Source organism: Spinacia oleracea, chromosome 2, assembly GCF_020520425.1.
Source record: "Spinacia oleracea cultivar Varoflay chromosome 2, BTI_SOV_V1, whole genome shotgun sequence".
Lineage (NCBI taxonomy): Eukaryota > Viridiplantae > Streptophyta > Magnoliopsida > Caryophyllales > Amaranthaceae > Spinacia > Spinacia oleracea.
This window is the reverse complement of record NC_079488.1, coordinates 50,190,569-50,217,533: the sequence shown is the minus strand read 5'-3', so window position 1 is coordinate 50,217,533 and position 26,965 is coordinate 50,190,569.

Genomic DNA, 26,965 nt, shown 5'->3' with positions numbered 1-26,965 from the left:
ATTGGTTTTGATTATTTAAAGTATGAAATTCAAGGTTTTTATGATTATTAATCATGATGAGTTGAGTGTGGATTATTGAATTGGTTGTTTTGAGATACTAGGAACGTAGATTGACCATGGTGAAGCTTTTAAATGAATTTATATTGCTGAAAATTTAAAGTACGATGTTTGCAAAAGTTTTCAACGAATTTCAATCACTAATTCAATAATTATGATTCTAGGAAATCAAATGTTTAAGTTTTGATATTGGGGAAAGTTCTAAATATGTTTAGGATGCATTTAGAATGCTCTCTTATGGTTATCAATGATTAGGAATTGATTGGGAATATTTGTTGGTTGTTTTAGGCGGAGAATTCTCTTTAGGCGATTTTTGAAAGTGTTAAAGTGGCCTATCAATTTGTTTACACAAGGTACGTACATACCTGCGTGCTTGGAATGTGTGCTAATTGTTGAAATCATGTTGAATTTGTTGTTGAACTTGGTGATGTTGATATTATGGACGAACTTGGTTATATGGAATGTGCATGTTTAATACTATTGGACAAACTTATTGAACTTATTTTGCACTATGAGAACTGTAACATGTTAGTATGGATGATTGATACAAACATGTTGGTTGGGAACACTAGATTATTCTATATGATTGGTTTGGATCCATTTGTTGTTGTTCCCTTTCTATCTTTTCACTACTTTATGAGGGCGGTGGACCTTGTTTAGTAAGTTGAAACTTATGCCCATATACAGGGTTGCTCATGGTTAAAGGAAAGGTTGGATAAATTGGATTGAGTCTTGATTGATGCTTTTATGATCACTTACTTAATTTCCAAGATAAAAACAGTTGTGAACAAATGTGAATTGTATGTCTTATGTGATTGTTGAGTCATAACGAAATCTCAATTGTAAATCATGTAAAGTGAAACTGAGTAGCAATAGCTTTAGACCGTGCACGTCTAAAGTGACGGACAAACAGGAGTTGGGGTTCATGGTGGTAGCCCATGGCCTTTTCTGGGACCGGATTGATCACCGTGTTCTATTTTTATTTAAACGTTCCTCGATATCGCAGGTCACTGAGGTTACGGAGTCGCGCCCGTACCTCGTCTTCCTTAGTGAAGACTTCTGGATGGACAACTCGGTCCATTGTCTATTTCAACCAAAATAATATTATTGTCATAAGTCTAGCCTAGTCTAGTCAAGTATGGTCGTCAAATTATCGTGTTTTGTCTGCCCTTACTTATGTTTAATAGTATCATGTTAGGGTTCATTTAATAGTATCATGTTAGGATAATTATTGTTTTAGTATGTAGTACTCAGCTTTGCTGATTACGTGCTTTGTTTGTGTGTGTTGATCATGGCTATGCCTTATTGATCCTGTGATGACCCATCTTTGGTGAGCAGTCTCTAAGGATCAATAAGCGTTGCCCATCTACAGGTTTGAAGATGATGCATCATTGGGGATCGGGATTAGAGAGCTTGTAGTTATATTTGCATTATTAAGTGATTTAGTTTGTTTACTTAAATTTGAAATTTGTCGTACTATTCGTATTTCCTTATTTCAGTTAATTGGTTTTGGACCGAATATGTAATAAGATTAATTATGAACCTACAAGTTAGTTTTATGTTTTCCGCTGCAAAATTCTGAATAAGCCGTTACGTTTTCACACGGGCGATAATACTTTGTTAATTCCCCACAGTTATGTTTAAAAAGGGGTATTTTAGAAAATGGGAATTGTCGGGGTGTTACATTAAAATACGGAATTTAAATAGAATAGGTAAGGAAGAAGAGAATTATACCAATCCGGCCTATAGCACGGAACAACCACGAATTAGAGTGATTGGGCGAAAGATTGAACAAGAACGAACACACACACACAACGCACAACTCGTGTGCGTGTGTGCGCAGCGACGAAGGGGGACGCAGCAGGGCCGCGCGCGGGTTGGGTGCGAGAGACGGGAAGGAGAGTGTGGGTGTGCGAGGAGCAGCAGCACACCACACGGCACACAACACTCGACGCAGCAGAGGGGCAAGGGTGTGGATGTGCGAGGGGCAGCAACACACCACAACACGCACACACACACTCGACGCAAGGAAGGAACAAGGGGGCCGAAGGGTTGTGCCGTGCGAGGAGCACGAGCAGCAACGAGCAAGAGGGACAACAAGGCACACAACGCGCGAGGGCGCGAGGGCACGAGGGAAGGCGACGACGAGCACACGACACGAGCACCCGAGTGCTGGGCGGTCGTGTGTGAGCCGGGCAAAGAGAGGAGAGGAGTGAGGTGCAAGAAATCAAAGGGAAGGTTTATGAGATTTTAGGGGTTCATTTAATGATGGGGGAGTCCTATTTATAGGCTCCCTATTTCTAATGGGCTAGGCTTTGGGAATTTGAATTGGGCTTAGGGAATTAAATGATTGGGCTAGCTTAGGACTTGAATTAAATTCTTTTGATTGGGCTCGTTTAATAAAACGAATTGGACTTTTCATTTAAAACCCGAATCATTTAAAATTCATTTGCAACCCATTTAATTTCCCGACTCAAGAATTAAATTCGTTTCGTAATTAATTAAAATAATAAATATTCTAATTAATTGAAATACATTAAATAAAATACATTTAAATATTATTTAAATGCTAATTAATCGTAAAATACTTTATAAATATAATAAAATATACTTATAAATATTATAAAAATACGAGGTATTACACGTGCAATGATCCAAGGGGGTAGGGAGTATTGGAGAAACTGTGCAATCGGCTATTTAGTCTATTATCGCACAATTAACCCCCAAGATATTCAAAATCATAATGAATAGAGGTGGCATAAAAGAGGCAATATTGTGGTCTCGAGAATGGGGAAGTGAACATTTTTAAGTGTTCTAATGAAATTGATAAATAAAAAATCATTGAAAATACAAAGGCGGTGTTTGAAGGTGCCCTAATGATGTTCGACGAGTGAGAGAGAACGTGGTGCCACAACAAATGAAATTCACTAAGGCGAGGTTCTAGTTCGAATACGTGGCCTCCCCATTAGAATACTTGACATCCCAAACAACGGATGCAATCGCTCAACTGATTGATGGGCCTTATGAGGTGGAGTTTGAACCAAATGATGTGCTCAGAATGGATTTCATAAAGATCCATCTGCATATGAAAGTTAGAGAGCCACTTATTCCTTGATTCTTTCTCCAACTAGATAATGGTGTGCTCTTGTGGATCCAGTTCAAGTACGAAGAGCTATTCATGTATTGTGTACGACGCGGCCTCGTTGGCCATAAGTTAACGAGATGTATGAGAAGAGCTAATGATATTTCAGAACGATATGGACTCCAAGTTTGTGGAATACTTGGAAAGGAGGATTGCGGTGATAAGAATGGATAACGACTTTTCGATGTTCGGACTTGATCTAAGAGCAACACCGGCGTCAAAATGAACAATAACATCAAGACGAGACTCCGACACGACCTTGAGAGGCCCCCTTCCCCTCACTTTAGGGACCATGATGTGCTGGTGGAGTTTGATCTCATGACGACTAGTGGTGGAAGGATGCCCAACCCGCTGTGATGAGATTGCGCATGGCCTGGTAACATCCCTTTTAGGGGACCAGTGTTGGCACCAACTGATCAAGTCATCCCACCTCAACCATTCCACGCAATGATTAGAGAAGAACTAATAGAAAAAAACCCTGTTGCAACCCCCTTGTTGCAGCGTACATGTATTAATTCACTTCGACAAGCATTCAGTCAACACGGGTCAAACCCTTTTAAGGATTGTTGCAGCATACATTTAATTGTTCCTTGCAATAAATGTTTTAGCAGAGGGCATTTATTTGTTCGTTGCAATAGCCCATTACTTGTTGCAACGTCTTGTTTGCTTCAACAGGTATGGTTAAGAAATTTTGTTCGCTTCTAATTTACACACTCGTTTTTGTTGGAATCAAGTGTAATCGATTCATCATTTTGAGAAACAAAGGAATTTGCCTTTTTTTTTTGGTTTTCAAAAAAAAGAAAATGAAAAATGAACTAGACTAGAGAACTAGAATGAAAAATCAAACAATGATGCCATTCCCCGGCAACGGCGCTATTTTGATAGGGTGATCTTTGCGTCGTTATATGAATACCACCTAATCAAACAATATTTGTAAAACACCTAAACTACCGGTTATATTGACTATAGCGGCAAGCATAGGGATCGTCCCAAGAGAATGAATATGTTTGGCTTTTCAATCTAATGTGTTCAAAAGCTAGTTCGAATGCAAAATGAGTTTGTGAATTAATCTAATGAAAGCAAGAATATGAAATATGAACAAGTAAAGAAATTCTAGAGATTTGGGGAATCGGCAATGGAAATTGAATTAAGGGAAGAACAAGGTCAAAACACAATGATTATGCAAAGACTTGATGCATAGGGGAAAAGAAACTAATGACGTGCTCGCCACCTCTCGGATAGAGCACGCGAAGCATCTAATCAAGGAAAAGCTCTCGTATAATCCTAAAACTAGACCACTTGCATATAAGACCTACTATTGACTTCCATCAATGAGGTTCACAATGTCTTGCCAAACCTAAACAATGCATTCCAATCAATCCTAATCAACTAGCATTTGCAACTACTAATTAATTAGTCATGGAAATCCTATCATCAACTCAAGTTTAATCACAACATCAACATGAATTTCCCTATAATTTCCCAAATTCATTCCCAAGGCTTCAACTCTAACCTCTAGACTAAGACTACTCAATTAGCATGATTAACATCAAAATTAAACTAAAACTAATCTTAATCATGAAACTAATTGAATTAATGAAACTAATTGAATCAACAAAATTCAGAAAATCCAAATATCAAAATTGGGAGAAAATTCAAGAAAATTCAAAATATGAAACTAATTCAACAATTCAACAATGAAATCAAAGCAAGAACGAAATTAATGAAACAATTAAAGAATGAAAGAGCAAATCAAAGAGAAAAGTAGAATTATACCTTGAATTGTTGAAATTGCATCAAAATTGAAGAACAAAAATGAAGAACAAAGCTCAAATGAAAGAGAAAAGAAATCTGAAATTTGATGTTTGAATCTACTAAGAATTAAGAATTTGAAGCTAAGAATCCTAATCCTAACCTCTAATCTAAGCCCTAAGCTAATTCTCTCTCTAGAATTCTAAGCTAATCCTAAAAAATGAAAATTACGTAAAATCTAATTGTCGAAACAATGCAGCGAATTTCTGTATTTAAAGCATCTCCGCGCAGCCGCGTGGTCGCACAAAGAAAGCTGTGCGCTCGCACAAAACACCATAGAGCAACTGCATCAATTTCTCCATTTCGTGCGCTCGCACAGGCACAGCTATGTGCTCGCACAGGTACAGTTGTGTGCTCACACAGCAGCTGTTCTTGCTGTTTGCGTGTTGCTGTTGTTCTGATACGCTAATCTGCAGTGGCTGCCTGCATTGTGATGCTGCTATTCTTCTTGCTACAACGCCTCTATCAAGGCACTTCAAGTGAAGTTGCTCAAGTGCTAATGGCTGCAACAAATCTGAGTGCACAGCTGCTGTAAGTGGACTGCAAGAAGCTCGTTGGTGAGCACAAAGGTTGCTGTTGTGGCAGCTTGTTGGTGAGCACAAAGGCTGCTCGTGTGTGGCTACTCAAGTGCTCGTGTATAGCTGATGTTCTTGCTTGCTTTCTGTGTTGTTCGTGCACTTTGTGGGCAGCCAAGTGGATTGCTTCGTCTAGCACATTCAATAAAATCGTAGAGCATTTTATTAATAATCGAAAATCTAAATATTAATTCGTTTAACATTTTTTTACAAATCGTAAAACATATAACTCGTCGACAAGCATAATGACACATTATTAACACGTTATTACTCAAAACGACTTTTACACAATGAGAATGCGCACAAAAGGCACGTTTAGAGCAAAAACGACTAAAATATACGCAAGACGAGAAAATGTTACGATTAATGCAAAAATGCGATAAACGAAATAAAAACGATAAAATTAAGCAAAGATAATAATAAAATGCTAATAAAATGAACTAAAATCCTAAGCTAAGAGCGACCTAAATGTCGCTCATCAAACATACATCCAGGCGAGTAGAGATTGAGGGTTCGAGGGACATTTACTAATACGGGGAGTGCTCAATATTATCTAGTGAAGCGGTCCTTACTAGTTCAATGTAGCGAAGCCGGGACATGCGTTTAAACTACATTACTAATCTGAGTTGCTTTTAATGCACTAGTATATTAATTAACAATCGTCAAAGGGTGATTTAGATTGATTTAAGGTACCTAGCAATAATCTGTATTGTCCAAAGATTATCTTATCAGGCTTGATAAATAATCAAATTAGGTTTGACAGATTTATAATGGTGATTAAAGAAATAAACAGATCTGGCACGTTACAATATAGTTTTGGCTATATTGTGGTTCTCAAGAACTAACCACTTGGCTTTACTCGCTTTCCTTTTATTCAACAACAAACGTTCCTCGATTTGACTAGACTCTTGGGAAGGATCCAGGTTTAATTTGGGCGCTTATACGGACAACATTCCACTTAACAAGAGTTAAGACTGCGGAACTACCGGACGTATAGAGCGAGTATAAGGACGTATATGGACCTTTGACTTAGGCTTAGAGCTTGTGGGTAGTATGAGAATAATAATTGGTGCCCTTAACTCGACCGTTTTGAGGACCTAATTATAGTAAATAGGCATCGTGTGAGATGAGAATTGTTAGAATTTGAGATGCGCTAAAAAGCATTTAGGCGCAAAAGATCTCTAACGCTTGGCACCTGGGGGTGAGTAATGTCTCACACTTAAGTGCCAGCGCCAGATTCGTTCAGCAGTTCCGTTTGAATTAGATTAGGATTGTTACGTGAGAATTTTGTTGCGCATGAGCTTTGGCGCGAGTGATTAGTTGTGCTGGGCCCTGTGCGCAAGACATTTCTTGCGCATAAAATCAATTTCATAAGTTTTCTTAGTTTTGCTGATTTTTATTCGGTTTTTATGCCGTATTAAACTCTTTTAATGCTTGTTTTCTAATTCTATTCAATCAAAACTCAGTTTAATCTTTTTCTATATTTTTAGGATTCCAGATTTTAATCAGAATGTGATTAGAATTATTAATGCTTTTCAATCTTTTCTTAGGATTTTAATTGGAATACAACTGAAATTCCTATAAGTCTTAATTTTAATTGGAATGCAATGAAAATTTTGTTGACGCAAATCTATCTCGGACGAATTTCTATTTTTAGCAGACACGTAGAAGGCAACTACTATAAATAGCAGTTATTATAAATAGAACCTTAGGGTTTGGGTAAATGAGTCAGTCAGTCTTATAACACTCGTTGTTTTGGAATGTGTTTGCCAAATGGTTGTTTTGTTTCATCATCGAACTTATCACTTCTAGCGGGCCGGAAAACAATTATAGGCGTCTACAGTTTGGTTTCCTAAAAGAAAATGAATGAGGATGTTAAAGATTGAGGGGAAGAAGGGGGAGGGAGGTAAGGAGGAAATGTGGAAAAGTGGCTTCCGTCCCTTTCAAATGGAAAACGTTTTTCCACCTTTGAGGGAGTTATGGAAAACGTAAAATGGTTGAAACTGAGAAAATTATTTTTCATGAAAACTTTTTACACCCTATCAAACGGAGCCTTAGATGTTGTTGGGAAGTAAACCAATTTGGGGTTAAGATGTTCTAAATCGTTTTTCTTTTCTCCTATGGTTTAAGTACTACTAACTCGGTTCCTGAAAGTTCTTTATGCTTTCTGTTTAGTCTGTTACTAAAAGTTTTTTACCCTATACTTTATTCCATTTTTAGGAGCGATTTCCTTGAATAATGTTTGAATATCCGTAAATTCCGAAAATACGCAATATGTTTAGTTATTTCCCACTCTTTCGTCCACGTCGGTAGGGTATAGAGAAAAGTATACTTTTTCCCGGTTCAACTTTGAACCGCTAATTCATTTGGCGGTTTGGTCCCATTCAACCGCCAGCTCAAATGGCGGTTTCTTCTAAAACCAAACCGCCAATTAAGTTGGCGGTTTTGTATGCCTGAATTTCCGTATTTGCCGACAAATAATAGTTGTTACGTTTCTTCCCTTTTTTGAGTAATATAAACCGCCAAACCAAATGGTGGTTACTTAGGTAAACCGCCAATTGAAATAGCGGTTTCCTTGTTCAACCGCTATTTCTGTTGGCGGTTTATTGCTGAATGATTAAAAAAAAAAACTAAGTTAATTGCTGATGTTGACAGTGGGAAATAACTAAAAATATGGAGTATTTTGGGAATTTACGGATCTTCCAACATTGTACAAGGAAATCACTCCATTTTTAGCATATAAATTTTACATTTATACACTTGGTCCACCACAACATATACTTCCTCCGTTCCGAAAATATCGCACCATTTGTTTTTTACACTATTCACACTACGACTTTGGATATTTTTTGTGATTCGAACGTATGGAAATTTTAGTCATATGGAGTCATGTTAGGTTTGTATCTATATATATTTTCAAAATATTAATTTTTTATAATTTTTACTTACACACGATTTGAGATATTAAGAGTCAAAGTAATGGTTAGAGGAGTAAAAGTCAACCAAGGTGCAATATTTCCGGAACCGAGGAAGTATATAACTTGGAATATTTTATTATGGGAATCCACCTTAACTTACCCACTCACAATACTTTAATATTAATTTTTATCCATTCACATTGTTGGACAATTTATAGCCACTCTTTTTCCCATTTATTACCCACCATCACATATTCATCAAAATTTCTTAATTACCATGCAAATACGACGCGTAAATAGCATTTAGAAAAGGAGGTATTACGTGTTTTCAGTCATGGACTCATGGGTGTATTTCAATTGATAATTGTTTTCCATTTAACTTGAGATCAAAGAAAGGAATTTTCTGGTTATTAGCTATATCCTAATCCTAACACTTTAAAAAGCACAAACTTCACATTACTATTGCAGCAATAGTGTGATGCCCATTTTACCCTCACCCATCTCTATTTACTACTCCTTGCCATTACACCAAGATCGTGACACGTTGCAGCATCCACCGCCCTTCTTTTTCTTCTTCCGTCTCTTCCGTCTTCAGCTCTTGGTTGCTTCCCTTTCTCATTTTTTTTGGGGGTTGCCTTCTCTCTTCCGCCCTTTCGGTCCTTCCATGTCTGATCTTCCTTTCATTTTTCCGGAAAATCTAGGGTTTCTTCCAATGATTTTCATTTCCTCGCCGAAGGCAGAGAAGGGAAGGGAATGGAAGCGCAGAGTTTTCGGGATTTCTTGACGGCCGAGAGAGTGAAAGTGGTGATGATGCTGGCGTTAGCTCTTGCTCTCTGTAATGCCGATCGTGTTGTTATGCCTGTCTCCATTGTCCATCTTTCTCAATCGCATGGTTGGAGCCGAGCATTTGCTGGTGTTGTTCAGGTCCATGTTCTTTGATTGCTCGAATATTAATCTTGGCATTTTAAGCTTTCAGAATTCATTTTGAGCTATTTAATTCATTTTGAGCTATTTAAACTTTTAACAATTCTCCAGGTTTCGATTGATTGATTAATAATTTTGCAAGTAGTGTAACATACATGAATTAATAGTTACTTGAAATTGCTTTCACTCGTGACATAATTGAACATTGTTTATGAAGTTTTATGCGTTGAATGAACCTTCTTTGTCAAACTTTGTCCAGTTACTAAGCATTTAGCAGTTCCCGGATTTGTGTTTAAATTCATCATCGTTTGAATTTGTTTGTTGCTCATTTGGTTATTAGTAGGGGTTCTAGCTCCCAATGATACCACTTTAATGGAAAAGAATTTAAAGTTCAGTTAGGGATTGAGAACTTCAGGATTCAACTGCAAAATTATGGAGACTTGGACTGATATAGCAATTCTTTATCAAAGAAATTGAGTAATTTTCTATGTAGGAGAATGGATATATGGTAGAATGCCCTTTGTCCCTTACATCACTCTTATTGTTCATTGTCTTCTCACCATAAAATAAAATTTGTTTATGTGCTTGAATATATAATTTCGTGGGCCAATCAGTGATAATGACGAGGCTTGTGTCTTGCTAGAATTTTTTACGACTTGTTAACCGATGTGAAGTTTTTCCTGACTATATGTTTAATTGGGGATATATGTCCTCCTCTCTTTTTTCTTATTGACTTTAATGTCGTATGTTTAAAGTTGCAGAATGTTGTTAGGTTAATCAATTTGGTATTGGATCTAACTGAGTAATTGTTTTATGTGGAGATGTTAGTTGGGTGAGTTTTGATTTTGAACTGAATTTTAACTAAAATTTTATGTCAAATTGATATAGGGTACAAACAGAGTCTACAATACAACGATTCTCGAGCACAGGAAGTCGTTGAATCGGTTGGTCGTTGATGAAGCCACCAATGATGACAAATTGACAATGCAATTGCAATTGTTTCTATGCTCCTGGTGCAACAGAAACGTTTCATAAAATACTTTTCTAATCAAGGTATAACTTTTATCATTGTTGTGTTTTTATTTAGTTATGTTGTTACAATTTCTGTTGTTTCTATTCTTACATTTTCTATTTGAGGTTCCAAGTTTGTTAGGGTTATAGGAATTTATGTCTATTGAAGAACATCATCTGTAACTTGTATTGTTATTTAATACTTCCTCCGCCTTTTAATACTCGCAACGTTTGGACTTTTGCCACTATTCATATAATCTACTTTGACTATTCGTAGTGTTTTTTATATAAGATAAAACATATTCATGTGGGATCTTGTTAGATTCGTCTCAATGTGTATTTTCAAAATATCTAACTTTTTATAATTTTTGCATAAAGAGAATTTAAGATATAAATAATCAAAGTTGTGCATTGGCATGCGTGAAACTAACAAACGTTGCGAGTATTAAAAGACGGAGGAAGTATTTCTTTGTAGTATATGTCCTGTACTGATTGCTTTTGTGTGCAGAAGTTTCATTCTTATGCAATATCCATGACTCCTTTGTTTTGTCTGTATGCATATTCCTGTTGAAGCATCCATAATGCATTATGGAAGAAGTCACTATGTCCCTGTTTTCATTTCAAATTCCAAAGCCTCTGCAAGAGAACTATGTCAGAAAGCGCCCTGCTCGTTTACCTATGCCGGATGGCTCTAAGTTTGGGATGTCACCAACCGATCAGACCATCATTTAATAATTTGGATGTTGTTTAATAATTTGGATGCCTATATTCAGATTCAGACCGTAATACCATATTTTCTAATCAAATGGAACTGAAAAAACTGCCTTAGCAAGCCTTCCAAAGATAATTTCTGAACATATTTGCTTTATGTATTTGAAAGGGGGAAAATGATAAATTGATACATGGAGAACAAATAATCTGATAATGATGCTTGATGCCTGTAAAATTTCTAGCAACAATCATAGTTAACATATTTGTCCATGATTACATTTATCAATATCGAATTGGATATTATGCTTCTGTAGTGTAGTAAATGTATATCTCTAATGAAAATTCCATGGATCCATTACCAACTTTAACCATTAAAGATAACGTTGGTATGCTAAGGAACTGCAAAGAAGATTACGTTATCTAAATGATAATATTGGGGCAAGCTGGAATATATTGCTTCTTATCTATTTGGGTTGCATTGTGTTTGTGGCAGTATTAACTGGAAGCTGTAAACTTTATTTACCCCCTTTTTTTAATCAAGGACTTTAAGCTCGTAGGTAATAGTCAAGAAATGGTTGATGAGGTCTAACTTGTCGTTATTATTACTCCAAACTAACATATACACATGTTGGTAACTGTTCCTAATTCCTATTTGAAACGTGTAAGAAACATCATTTTTTGCTTGTTGATATTGTTATGTTGGTATTCTGTATGTAGTCTTGTTTTATATGTTTCAACTGCTTCCTTGTAAATGACTTCCCAGAAAATAGTTGTTTTAATTAGACTAAAATAGTTGTTTTAATTAGGATCAATCCTATGGATATCACTGTCATGACTATGGATCAATCTTTGTATTTTGTAGATTGTATTTTATATTATTACGCCTTCCTCTAACTTTTTCCATTAGAATGCGACTCTTCTCTGTTGCAATCCATGTACATTGTCTGCTTATGTCTAGCTTTGTAGTGTGCTAAGAAGTTTAACATTGTTCGCCTATGAATTCTATTATGTCAAGATCAATTTTAGACTGATGTTAGCCTTTCTGTTTTGTTCGTTTTGATTATCAAACAAATATGCCTTCTGTCTCAAGTTACTTGCCCCATCTCACTTATTGATGTCTCAAAATATTTGCCCAACTTCCCTGTAATATATAACATTTTTCCAGCTTGGTCATTAACTTCTCAAGGACTATGCTAGGAATGTACATGTAGAATATTTGAGTGCTTAGCTTTAGTCGCTGATTTGATAAAAGAAGCAGTCATGATAAACTAATTATTCATTTGTTCAATTCAGCACAAACTAGATTGACTTTTGGTCTATATGCTAAACCGTAGAGTGTTTGGACTGAACAATACACCCAATATTCAGTTAATCTACAAAACTCTTTATCCAATTAGTCTATCAAATAACAACAGTTAGCTGTCAAAAAAAAAAAAAAAATTAGCAATAGTTATGGTATGCCATTGTGGGCTTTAGATCTGATAACAATATATATGCTCTAAAACATCTAAACATACCACATTTAAAGAATAGTTAAGATAAATAATTTAAACTTGTCTTATTTTATTTACATATGATCTGTTAATAATTGGTAAATATATCAAGTTTTTGAAATTATTGTGCCATTTAATGTTTCTTAGCTTTGATGGCTTCGATTTCTTCTTTAGGAGGAGAATTGCGCCATGACTCCAATCCTCCATAGTTGCGGGGTGAGGGAAACACTAGGGAAACTGTGCGAGCTTGAGGTTGAGAGTTCCATCCATGACTCTAATTCTCTCTATGCTCCAGATTACATAAATTTATAGTGAATATGTGCTCTTCTCTTTTGTCCCAATATTTCTATCCTCTATTTCCTTAATCATTTTGCCTCTTCTTTTAATTATTATTTTTGGGTGGTTTAATGATTTTTTATTCGATTGTGTTGATTGCAGTTCATAATTTAGTAGCTTTTGATGATCGGAGTTGTTGAGAACTTAAAAGGTTAGCTCGCTTCTCTTATATGTTAGGTCGATTGTTTGGCTACTTTTAGCTTCAAATTAAAGAGCAAAAAATAGTACTGTGTAATCAGTATGATATTATAACCACTTCATTAACGATTCAAATTAGTTATTTCTTTATGGAGGGGTCGGGGGTAAGAGAGATTGTTGGTTGGGGGTGGGGGGGGGGGGGGGGGGGGAGGAACTACCGGGTTTTGGATGGTAAGAGAGATAGAAGGGTGGGTTGTGGGAGGAGAAATTAATCACTTGCATATCATATCAATCTCCTTGGAGAGATTGCACTACTGCAACTATATATATCGAGGATGGATACACGTTCATAATTAGTCACTTGAATTGCAATATATATATATATATATATATATATATATATATATATATATATATATATATATATATATATATATTCCTGGATGAGTTGAATTGCCACTAATCTCACAACAAATGTGTTTTTAGTAGTTTAGTATGACTCCAATTCCATTTGATAGTTTGTCAGTTGTGAGTGTGACGTATTTCTTCAAGACTTGGCCTTTTACTTTCTGTTTTTGGCATTGGAGCATTTCTCCAGACTGGAGAAAAGATAGGGAAGAATGCAATTGTTGCAACATAACTCATTTATGCTCCTTTTAACTCAAAGGGAGATACAAAAATAACAGTTGTGAAGGGCAGTTGAGAAAAGTATGCTCCAATCGGCACGTACGTTGGAAAATAATTGAAATGTCTATTTCTGCTGGAAGGTTATCTTGGCAGCTATGGTTTTCTATACGTGAATCATCAAACAGAAAACAACCAGACATTTTTTTTTAATAATTTGTAATCTTTATTAATTCATAAGATTATAGAGGTCCAAGGGACAAAAGCCTCCAGAAAAAAACCAGACATTGACAGGAAATTCTAAATCTCATACTTCTCATTGTTGTATTATTTGGAAATTTTCTATAAGCAATGGAAGTATGAAACATAAGGAGTAAATCAGAAGCTTTGGAATTCCTCATAGACAGTAAAATTAATTAGCGATGGTCCCTTTTGCTTAATGACTTCCGATGATTGATTTTCTAGGTAAGAGCCTCCTTAGAGATACTGGTATTGTATTAGAGTTGTTAGTCCTTGTTACTTTCTATGATTGATTTTTTGCTACATGTATCAAATTTTGGATTACATGATCTGATTGTTGGATTATACAAATCTGTCATGAAGATTGATTCCATAAATGAGGGTTCATTTTGGATATATACAGGTTACCTGTACTAGCAAGTGCAGGAGGTGTTTTGGGAGCCTCATATTGTTCACCTTCTATTTCTGTTGACGGCTCTTATAATTCTCGGCTAACCGGAAAACCATCGGCCTTGCCTTCTCCGAGGTCTGTATTTTAATTCAAAACCTTATTGTTTATTTATAAAATTTACAATGTACTTTTGGGGGAAGGTATTGAATATAACATTAGATAACTATAGAAGCCAATTAGCCAAAGCAACTATGTTCAAGATGTCTGCACTTTTATACAGTTAAGGCTACTAGGACCGCGTTCAATTTTGTACACCTACTTTGCTACTTCACTGTAGGAAGAGTAGCTTGACTTGCAATATATTTTATATGTATTTATTTTTTAAAATGTTGATGCCTTTTGTTTGCCATTATTGTGGTGTTGTATTCTCTCTGTCTGTGCCAAGTGAAGAGTCATACTTTAGGAAAATTTAATTGCATTTTTTAAAGTGATTCTACTGAGTGTGCCGAATCCCAAAAAGTTGTATCAAGGATGTTAGATTAGAGTAAATCCTGCCATTTGTATATGTTCTGATCATAAGAAGTATATGCACAACTTTGACGATCATTTGTTGATAAGAAATTCAGTACTCCCAAGTCTGTTAGAAACTTAGTTTTGTATGAATAGCATTCATGCTCCAAGAATAGCTCATTTTGGCTGACTGTAGCGTTGTTGCCTTTCATAATAGTTATTGAACTATTTACACTCAACTATTTCCTACTATGGTGAAAAATGTTGATTTATCCCGGTGGGAGGAGGGGGGTAGATCATGTTAAAACCTATCTTCAAAGAATATTATGTGTTTCTAACTCAGCTTTGAAAATTATGTATACATGTAATGTTTGTGCGACAAATGATTTTTTGTTAATAAAAGTAGTTGAAATTGCAAGGAATGATTTGTAATATAAGCCTATGCTTCTTTGCTTGTTCTTTAGCATTAACTGGCCGCCTCAATTCAGAAGCTCAAATGTTAATGTTTGTCATATGGCATTGGCTTAGTGCTTAAGATTCTTCTTTGTTATGTACCAAAGATAATAATAATAATCTCAGTAAACCTGATAATGAACTAAAAGCTCCACCAAGATCTGGTAAAAATAAAACTATTATGGCCTTTAGATGGTTATTTCATCTTTATTTGATCTAATTCTGCTTGTCGATCTGCAAATTTAGCAAATGGGTTTAGTTAGAGACAAAATAAATCTTGCACTTGGATATAACTCTCTTTCTCCTGAAAAAAATTCTTGATATCTATTGTTTTTTCCTGTTATTTTCTTATTTATAGCTGTCACTTTTTCTGCATTGCAGATACACAAAGATGAATTTTATTCAGTGGGGTACATATTGAAGTTTCCTCCTGTTCAAATAAGAAATGGAAGTTTTTTCCTCAAAAGTGAAGATAGGTCATGATTGGCTTAAGAACTCGGGTTTATTCTCATCACGTGGCTCCCTTTTCTGACACCCTTCGTGTTCTCATGCTCTTGTGCTAGACCACATTCGACCTTCTATGTCTCAGATATATCTTAGGTAAGCAATTTTCCCAGTGATTGCCATAAAATTCTTGAAGTTTCATTTTACATACCTTGTTTACTTTCAAGGTTCAGCTGTGGCTATGGGAATTTTTGAGGCTCTCATTTGTCTTTAGTTGGCTTGCAGTTCATATGGTGTACATCTACTCAAGCTGTTTTCAGTTTAGAGAGATTATTGTCGTCAAACGGGTTGGTTTGGCGCTTTCTGACAGATAATGTGGTATGGATCATGGACCAAATTAATCTTTCATTGATTGGACTTGTTGCCTTGGCTGAAAGCAAAAATAAACGTGTTGGTGTTCTGTGCTTCTGTGGTTTTAGGTTTTCTGGTGGCTTGGTTTTCATGAAGCTCGTTCAATATGTATGGCTTTTTGGAGGAAGTGTATGCAGAAGACGTTCAAAAAGCCAGACCTGATGTGCAATATTATGCACGTATATAAGCGTGTAGATTTTTTTATTTTTGGTTTACTTGTGAATTGTCCTTCAGGTTGATCTTTATCCTCTAAAGACGAGGATTCCCGATTGTGAATTGGCACTCACGTGTAGATAATCAATGTTTTTTGAAGGACTTGCTTGGGTAAATGAGTGCTTCTATATCTTTATTTTATTCATGTATGGATGAACATTTGCCTAATTACGAGACCAGATCAAGCTTTCATTAATGTGAATGACCAAAGGGAAAATATGCTTTTTTGTCTAACATTACAATGGAAGTTGCATTTGAATTAACATTCAACCTAGCCTAGCCTTGCCTCCGACTATAATGTGTAATCTCAGTGAGGTCTTATGCTATATTACGACGACAATGTAAGGGCATTAGCCGTTTGTTTAGATTATGCAAGAATATGCTGACACTCATTTTCTACGTAATATTTTGCAAAATATGATTTTTATACCTTGGGGGACCGTGCGCGCTAGCGCACGGTCCAACAACTAGTATAGATAAAGCAACGAGTATTCGACAATAGAGGGTTATCGCGGTTGAGTAATAAATTATATTATAGATGCAAGTTATGTAGGAGAAGATCTAGGAGTTATTAGTGGTAAAATTTACTCGTACACACGGTAATTTTCATTTTCTATCAATTTAATTATCCGTTAGGAAATTTTTTTGGACTTGTTTACTCCCTCCGTCCCTTAATACTCGCATCGCTTTCCTTTTCGGGCCGTCCCTTAATACTTGCACCGCTTCTATAAATGGAATTTTTTACTATATCTACTACATTTTCGAGCAAATGCAACGGTATAAAAAGTCATTATGCAACGGTATCCTCAGTGTCGTTGCATTAGGTTGGGCTAATGCGACGGCTCTTACCCTAATATAACAGTTTCTTACCTAATGCAACGGTCTCACTTGTGTCTCGCGTTAGCGTATTATAGCGTTGCATTAGGTGAGCTAGTGCAACGGAAGATGAAATTATAAAGCACACGAAATACGTACCACTTCCCTTTTATTATTCCCCAAATTTTTAAAACCCTTTTCACTCGATTGCTCCCAAATTAAAACACCTTCTCATTTCATTTCAATTTGAAGAACAACAATGGAGACACTTCCAATCTCCCATCGATCTGGAAAAAGATGCAAATTACTCTTGGGATATAGTAATTAAAGCCCCCAATTTTATTAAAATGCATATCTGTTAAACCTTAATTTCTATTTCCAATCATCATCTCCTCCTTTCCTACCCATCTCTACACTAGATGATCCTACCTCCAGCCAACGTCGGGGACCCGACCACTATATCAGATCTAGTTCGTCAAAGACACTACAGGTATTTATTTTTTCTTATCTTACTTTTAAGAAAAATTTCAAAATCAATTGGTGTTGGGGGAAACGATCTACAATTGAATAGAACAAGATCTTCTAATGATCCTATTCTCTCACTATTTTTGTTATTGTTTTTGGCAAATTTTTATAGAATGGCATTAATTTGACTAGATTTCGAGGGAAACCAATTACCCTAACCTTCAATGCAGTGTCTGAAAATCTACGAAGGGGTCGCATCCAAGAGTCGGATTTGACATAAAAAGTTAAAATGTTAGTATCTAGAATCTTGTGATTAATTAGTTGAATTTTCCTAATCTTGCAAGTGTTTGACCCTTCTATTATAGGAGGTGATTATTTCTACATTTTGATTTTGGGATTAATTTATGATTAATGTTAAATATGCTTGGAATGTGGTTTTAGAGTGACAATACTATTGTTATATGTGTGGTGATGGTGTGACTATATCTTTGTGACATTTGTGGTGATATATTTGTTCGAAATATGGAATGGTTGTTTTAGACATCATACTTTTTTCTTGTTCATTGAGGTGATTATGTAGCTTGTTTGTATTCAAAGAAAGTGTTGAAGGTGAAAAACAATAAATTGTGCTCCATTTCTTACTGTGAAATACTCGGTGACGAAATTCCCTTGCATTTTAAGATAAAGGATCAAGTCCTCCATAATTGTAGGGATATTCGGCAAAGGGAAGTGGAATCAGTTAATCAAGGGCTTACGTTCAGCTTGATTCAAGCTTTGACTAATTTTGACAGTTAATTAAAAATTAAAAGCAGCTAAATTTGTCCAGTCTCATTAGGATCGAGTTAGCATGGCTTAGCCATATGCAAATATTGGTTTTATTCATGATATGTTATAATGATTTTGAAAGCATTATGTTAAATATACTAGAATGTAATGGTGAAACCAATGGAAGCTAAGGTAGAAGTCCGAGAAATAGTGTGATGGAATGAATAAATCGCGTAAATTAGGTACTCCTACGAAATAGTACGTTCTTGGTTTCGGTATAGTAATGTATATAGTGTGTAGTTACAGTGATTATGTCGATCTTTTTACTTGTTGTTAGATAGCTCATATGTGATACCTTCCTTTTCGTATTAGTGTTTGATAGAATATAAATAATGATCATGTGTGGCTCTCTTATTTGTTAGACTGGAAAAAACAATCTCTGCAACCCTTATAGGAAGAGTGTAAGACGTAATTCGAGATGGTTTTATAAGTTGCAGAATAAATTTTGAAGTATTTTGTGTTTGGTGGGTGCTGCAGTCAGTCTATGTCAGTCTATAAATTTCTCTGTGTCCGTAGGAAGTTTGTAGCTTCGTGTTTTTTTTTATTATTGCAGTAGGCCTCCAGGTGGTGTTTTTGCTGCGGAAGTAGTGGAACTGCTTTCTACTATAACTCAGTTGGATGGTGGGTGTAGTTTGATGGCTTCTTGCTGTGAAAGCAGTGTTCATTTGCATACTTGTTGTTGCACCGGGTTTATGGAGTGCTGTTGAGTAATATAGAATTTGTTATATTATTCTTTGAGGTCATTTTGATGTTGCAAGAACTTTTCTAATGTTAGAAGAAAGAAAGAGTTTGTTGAATTGACTAGTATAGTAGTAAGCTAGTAGTTGCTAGAAACAGAGAATAATGATAGCGGTTTATACAGAAGAACCGCTAACATTAGTAGAGGATAAACATATAGAAACGCTACTGTTGTTGATAACAAAGTGAGAATATTTTATGAGGGCTAAAAGAATTCATGTACTTCCTTCCAAATCTTATGAAACCATTAGATGTATCAAAATCTAGGAATCAGAAAGTTTGATGTGAAGGAAATAATGCCCTTGGTCCAAGTATGCATTCAATGCTAAGTCTAATAAATGCGGTTCAGTATTAATTAAAAATGCAAGTTAATAATTCAGTAAGATCAAGTGAACTGTATGCCTAATAAGAGGCCGCTTCGGTTCAAGTGGAATTAATAATAATCATCCACAGCTTACTCTTGACTGAACCCGTAGGGTCACACAAATAGTACGTGAACGGATCAAGTATTTAAGTGAATTAAATACTCCATTTGTGGATATTAGGAATCGACGGATCTCGGTTCCAGTGGGAGCTGAAATCGTCAAAAGGCAAATTATGAATACTCCGGAAACGATGATATTGCCGGAAACGGAAATATGGATCGTATCGGAAATATAAATATTATCCAAGTCGTAGATGTTGCCGGAAACGGAAACATGGTATGTATCGGAAAATATTAATGGAAATGGAAATATTGCCGGAATCGGAAATATTGCCGGAAACGGAAGTATTGTCGGAATCGAAAATATTATCGGAAATAAATATCGGAATCGGAAATACTAAAAATTTGTTCGAAACGGAAATTAATTCCGGAATCGGAAATATTAACGCGATATACTCTGCAAAATGTCAAACCGAATCTTTTTTACTCCGTTTCTCTTCCCCCTTCTTCTTACCTCAGCTTTCCCTCTGCCTCTCTACCGCTCTACCCTGCGTCGCCGCTGGTTCTATTGAGGCAAACACCGTCAATCTTCCTCGTCACCGGTGGTTTTATTGAGGCAAACACCGCACTCGCCTCCTCGGCCCTATCTTCCTTGCCACCGCACTCGCTCAATCTTCCTCGCCGCACTCGCTCAATCTCCCCTGACCTGCGTCGCCACCGCATTCGCATCTTGTTATCCATCATCCTCCTTGCTGCGGTCGGTCATCTTACCTGTCCCCTCTAATATGCTTGCCACATCCAGAGGGGAAAATTCGTGCGGGTCGTACACTATTTATAAGAGGCTCCCCGTTGTGTTTTTCGACCCCCTCACACAATGTTTATTATTTTGAAGTATCAAAACGTTTCTAAATATTGTATGTCCCTTGTGAAAAACATTAAACCAGAAGTAAGAAACTAAAAAAGTATCCAAAATTAAGTTATAGATTCATGAGAGTCTAAAATAGTGTGAACATATTGTCTACCTTCTCTAGCCCAAATAATCATAATCCGCGAATCTCGATATTCACATTGGCCACACAACATGGTTTGAGCATTCTGAAACATCGCAGCATAAGGATTTACAATGTCAAACATTTTTATAGTTCTTCTATTCAGGATTATGGGGTTTATCATATAAGATTCAGAACCATCTATCACATGCATGCGATTTTGTATTTCATTATCAATTTCATAAATGTATAATTACGCAAACTTTAGCAAGTTCCTTGACTATGGGATTAAAGACCCAATTTTATGATGATTACTACCACTTATGTGGAAGACATGGGGGCCTCTACCGTCATTAACAGTGTTGTGAATTATTCCGCCCATAGACGTGAATGCCAACTAAGAATTGAATGTTCAAGCTTCATCTCTTAAATGACGATCTGACAAAAGGGACTTGAATACCTTCATTTTATTTCTCATTACCTTTTACATTATTTGAATACCTTAATATCCTCACTTACCCACTTGTATTTTTATTTTAATAATCTTTAAACTATGTGCCGGTCAAGTGCACCATTTATTATATATGGATGGAGTATGTTATTTTTTCTAATCATATCAACCACACGTTATAATCATCCAAAGTAATGCAGATTTACTAATGTTTAGTTGGCTATGATATTAATGGTCATGTTTTAGTTAGGCTTAAATGTTTCTTCGAGAATAATGTAGCCATTTAACAAAATTAAAATTTGAAAAGGAAGTAGAGGCAAGAGATGTACGATAGTTAGGAGGCCATCCAGGTTTCAAAGGACTCAAGTGTGGTAGAAGTCTCTTCTTCGAAGGAAAATGACTTTACTCCTTTTATTGTTAGCGGTTCAACAGTAGATAGTCCGATTACCATTGTTGAAAAGGTGGAGAAATCACCAACAATTAATTCTCCCAAGTGCCTTAGTAGTGTTTCATCTTTTGGCTTGTATGACTAACCAGAATATTTCATGGCCTCAAGGTTTATGGGATATTTTATATAAGGGAGGTATGATCTTATCGTTATTTGCTTCGCCAGAAGAGAAGTTGGTTTTGTACCGAACCTACCTTAATGTTTTGTTAATATAATCGTCTTTTCACGTGTTAAAAAATCTATGGGGGATAGTGGTATACCAAGCTTAGTCAAAGGACAACTAACTCAAATTATTAAGCATAAGCTTCATTATTTCTCCTTTTTCTAAAATTTCTCTTTCAATCTTCAACAATCTATACACAATTAACCGTCCTTACGCCAACAAAATTAATAGGTTCGCTGACTTGTGTAATTGCGCATACTTTTATACTTGGTAAACTAAGAGTATTCCCTTGAAAAAAAAAAACTCTAAGGGTTTGTTTCAATTCTGCTTAGATGGTTGAAAAGGCGATTTGCTCTCGAAAAACGTTCTTTCTCTAGATTTAATGACTTCTCATATCTAGTTCCTCTTATTCTGTTTTCTTTAGTTGTAAATTTAATTTTAATTGATCTAATCCTCGGTTGATATATTTTTTTCTTTGTATTCTTCTGTGTTATTTTTTTCCTCTTTTTGTTGGAGTTTGCTGATTTAATTTGATTAGAATGACATGAGATTTGGTAGAATATAGATATGCATATTACAATAGTAGGGAAATTAAAATGAAGTGGAAAGTGGAAAATGCAGAACCATTGATGATATGTACAATTGTGCATTGTGGGATTAGAAGTAAATTTGTGTAATTTGATTTTCAATGTAATTCTGCCAAAGTTATGATATTTTTATTTTTATTTTTGTATTGTGTAACTATGTAGAAATCGATCTTCCATGGATAAAACATGTTAATTTTTCTTATATATATAGAAGCTAAAATATGTAACGTTTTCATTTTGTACCATGGATTTATCATGAAATTTGAAAGTAAATAATTGTTCTAAATTATTTCCTTATTCTTTCATGCACATTAATTACCCTTTATTATGGTTATTTCCAATTTAGTCTCCCTATTAATTGTGTGAGTGGTGATTTTGTTGATTTAATAATTATTTTATTTATTTACACTAATATAAACCTGGTCCACGCTAACTTAGCGTGGACCAGGACAACGGAGTAATTTGTATGGACAATATGTGTAACTGTACGTCACATGACAGTTATTTTGTGATTTTAAATAGTAACTATATAAGTATTACAGTAACTATGTGTTTTAAAGAGTTACTATGTGTTTGGTAGAGTTTCAATGCGATTTGTGTCTAACCCACTTTATATACGTTTTAAACTTTTTTAGTATTCTAAATTTCAGATCTGCATTATGTTCATTTCTCTTTCATTTCTCTCTCTTCATTTTCTCTCTATGCTTTTCAAAATTTAGCCCAAATATCTAAGTTTTGTTCGATTTTCTTCGTAATTATTTTATAAGTCTTATAATTAGATCTATTAGATGAGGAATAATTGGAGGAAGTAGTAGATCAAGAAGGAGGTTCGTTGTTGCTGAAACCGAATCAAAGAATTTGCTCTCATCTACAAATCTTCGCAAGAATTTTTAGAGATCACATCTCGGTTTGTTGTTTTTTAAAGAATTTTAAGTCTACATTTATTTAAAATTGAAAATACTTGTTGTTTTGGATAAATTAATGTTTGTGTTTTGCCGAAATAACGTTTTCACTTCGCGAATTCAATCAGTGACTTCACGATTTTAAATAGTAACTATATTAGTAATACAGTAACTATATGCTTTAAAGAGGTACTATGTAATTTTAATGGTTACTATATGTGTAAATAGTTACTATATTATTTTAATGGTTACTATATGTGTACAATAGTTACTATATGTGTTCAATAGTTATTATTTTGTTGAGTGATTTGAAATGTTTGTTATTTTGTTGAAATTAGGGTTAGTGTTTCACATAGTTAGTATATAAATGATATATTTACCTTTAATTTATGTTGCGAAATAGTCTTTTTAATAGTCAATGGAATGTTCGTTGTGTTTATGTTAGTAGTAGTTTTTAGAGTAACTATATTTTTTTAAAAGTTACTATAAATTTAAAACAGTAACTTAACTATGTGTTTAAAATAGTTACTATATTTTTTAGAAAGTTATTATAAGTTTAAAGCAGTAACTATGTGTTTAAGATAGTTATTATGTTATGAACAGTTTATAGTGACTTTTTGATAAATAATAATTACTATACGATTACATTATGTACTATATTATTTAGAGTATGTTTTTGTTCGCTTCTTAGATAATGGCTATATGATTATAATGGTTACTATATGTATACAATAGTTACTATATTATAATAATAGTCCCTATATGTTTATATAGTTACTATATGTTTTATATAGTTACTATATTTTTGAAATAGGTACTATGTTTATTTTATCATGATTTGTTACCAAATGTTTATTTTCTTCAATAGTTACTATATTGTTTATATAGTTCCTATATGTTTGAAATAGGTATTATGTTTATTTTATCATGATTAGTTATCATATGTTTATTTTCTTCAACAGTATTTGTATGTTTTATATAGTTACTATATGTTTGAAATAGTTACTATTTTAATTTATTATGTTCTGTGAATATTTTTGATGTTATTCTATATTTTTGGTGATAAAGTTACTATATTATTATTACACCAACTATGTCTGCAACTATGTGACTAAATGACCATCAATAATATTTATAGGTATTATATCTTGTATAATAGTAACTATATGTTTGACATAGTTATTATGTATATTAAAATGTTCTTTTTATGTTCTTTGTTGTCCTCTATGTTATTATTAATAAGAGTTACTATGTTATGATCACATTAACTATATGATCATAACGATAACTATATATGCAACTCTGCTAATATATGACTATCATTAATATTAGAATATACTATATCATGTACAATAATAACTATATGTTTTTAATAGTTACTATTGTTAGGTTATGATACATATGACAATACATAAATCATGCGGAAAAACCATACAGCCAGGAAAGCATATTATTTACACATAATCATTTAGCATAGTATAGATGCATACACTTTGTAGCGTGCCTTCCCTAGCTGCGCCCGAACCGAACAAGAACAAGTCTTTAGGACTCCAAGTGTCGTCCCTCCGTAGATAGTCCACAGTACGTCCGGATCCGCCTCAAGATTGACCAACTAGAATCGCCCTTAAGGCGCTTAGGAATTTTCGGCTATTATTGTGCAAGAGTGTGGCTGAATTTTCTTTCAAAACTTACCCTTTTGAATACTTCAATCGTATTTATAAATTATGACCCTAGGCCCTTATTTATAGAGGTTTGGAAAGGGAATTGAAATCCTAGTAGGATACGATTTAATTAAACTTAGAATCCTACAAGGACTCTAATTAATTAAATAATCCTAATAGGAATAGGAGTTTAATCATACACCAAATCCTAATAGATCTAGGAATTGTGCATGGACACAAACACACACGCACAGAGCCACAAGGGCGCCCGCACGCGTGCGCTCGGCCCACGCAGCCCACGCTGGGCAGCCTTGCCTTGGCGCGCTGGGCCTGCCTTGTGGTGGGCCTGGCGCTGCCTTGGGCTGGGCGTTGGCGCGCGTCCTTGCTTGCTGGGCGATGGCCTGGCTTCGTGCTGGGCCTTCGTCCGGCAGGCCTCGTCCGATGCTTATTCGTACGATACGCTTCCGATTAAATTCCCGGTTCCGGAATTCATTTCCGATACGAACAATATTTAATATTTCCGATTCCGGAATTAATTTCCGTTTCGAACAAATATTTAATATTTCCGTTTCCGGGACTTTTTTCCGATTCCAATAATATTTCCGATTCTGACAATATTTCCGTTTCCGGCAATATTTCCATTTCCGATAATATTTTCCGATACGTATCATGTTTCCGTTTCCGGCAACATCTATGACTTGGATAATATTTATATTTCCGATACGATCCATATTTCCGTTTCCGGCAATATCATCGTTTCCGGAGTATTCATTTCTTGCTTGTGATGATCTCAGCTCCCACTGAAACCAAGATCCGTCGATTCCGAATATCCATAGATAGAGTATTTAATGCCATTAAATACTTGATCCGTTTACGTACTATTTGTGTGACCCTACGGGTTCAGTCAAGAGTAAGCTGTGGATTAATATCATTAATTCCACTTGAACTGAAGCGGCCTCTAGCTAGGCATTCAGCTCACTTGATCTCACTGAATTATTAACTTGTTAATTAATACTGAACCGCATTTATTAGACTTAACATTGAATGCATACTTGGACCAAGGGCATTATTTCCTTCAGTCTCCCACTTGTCCCTAAGGACAAGTGTGCATTTCCTAATTCCTTTGTCGCTCGATGCTTGCTCTTGAACATAAGGTAAGAGTTGTCATCCTTATTATGTCCAGAGGTGTTTCTCGGTTTCAGAGTTCAACTGATCAAATAAGCAGATAATCATAGCCTATGATTCATCTGAGCACGGCCATGCATTTCAAAGTTTCTAGCTCTCCGAGTGGCCTTGTACAACTTTTAAGCATCTCATCCCATGGGAGGACAATCCCAATCTTGCGATCTTGAGATTAGACTTCGTTTGATAGGTGATTACCTGAGCGCTGCCTTTATAGCCTCCTTTTACGGTGCGACGGTTGGTCAACGTCAAAGCAACCAGTTCTCAAACAAGTAATCTCAAATCACTCAGGTATTGAGGATTTAGTGTCTAATAATTTTAATGAAATTTACTTATGACAGATTTTCATCTCTTACAGTAAAGTTTCATAGGTCTGTCCGATACTAGTCTTCCCAAAGTAAGTATCTATGCAAATGATTATGACATTTCCATGTCCACATAGTTCAAGAAACAGAACTACTAGTCATCTTGCATTCTAGTCGTCTAACGTTTTCTATGCGTCCAATTTTATAGAAAACTCCGACCAGGGACCATTTTCAAGTTTTGACATTCAAGTTCACTTGATAAACATTTCTTAGTCACAGGACTGGTCCTGACAGTCTATCTTGAATATATCGTCAAATTGAAGGGACTCATCATTTAATAAACCACAAATTAAATGGTAAAATGAATTCTATTCATTTATTGTGAATGATTAACCAATAATGTTTTACAAAGATTTAAACTCTAAAACTTTAAAACATTAAATAAGGACATCAAAGCCATTCTCCAATATGCTTGATTCCCATGGCTGCAGTGTGCGAGTTGTGCTTCGCCTGCGGCAGAGGTTTAGTCAATGGATCTAATATGTTGTCATCAGTTCCAATCTTGCTTATCTCGACTTCTTTTCTTTCAACGAACTCTCGTAGAAG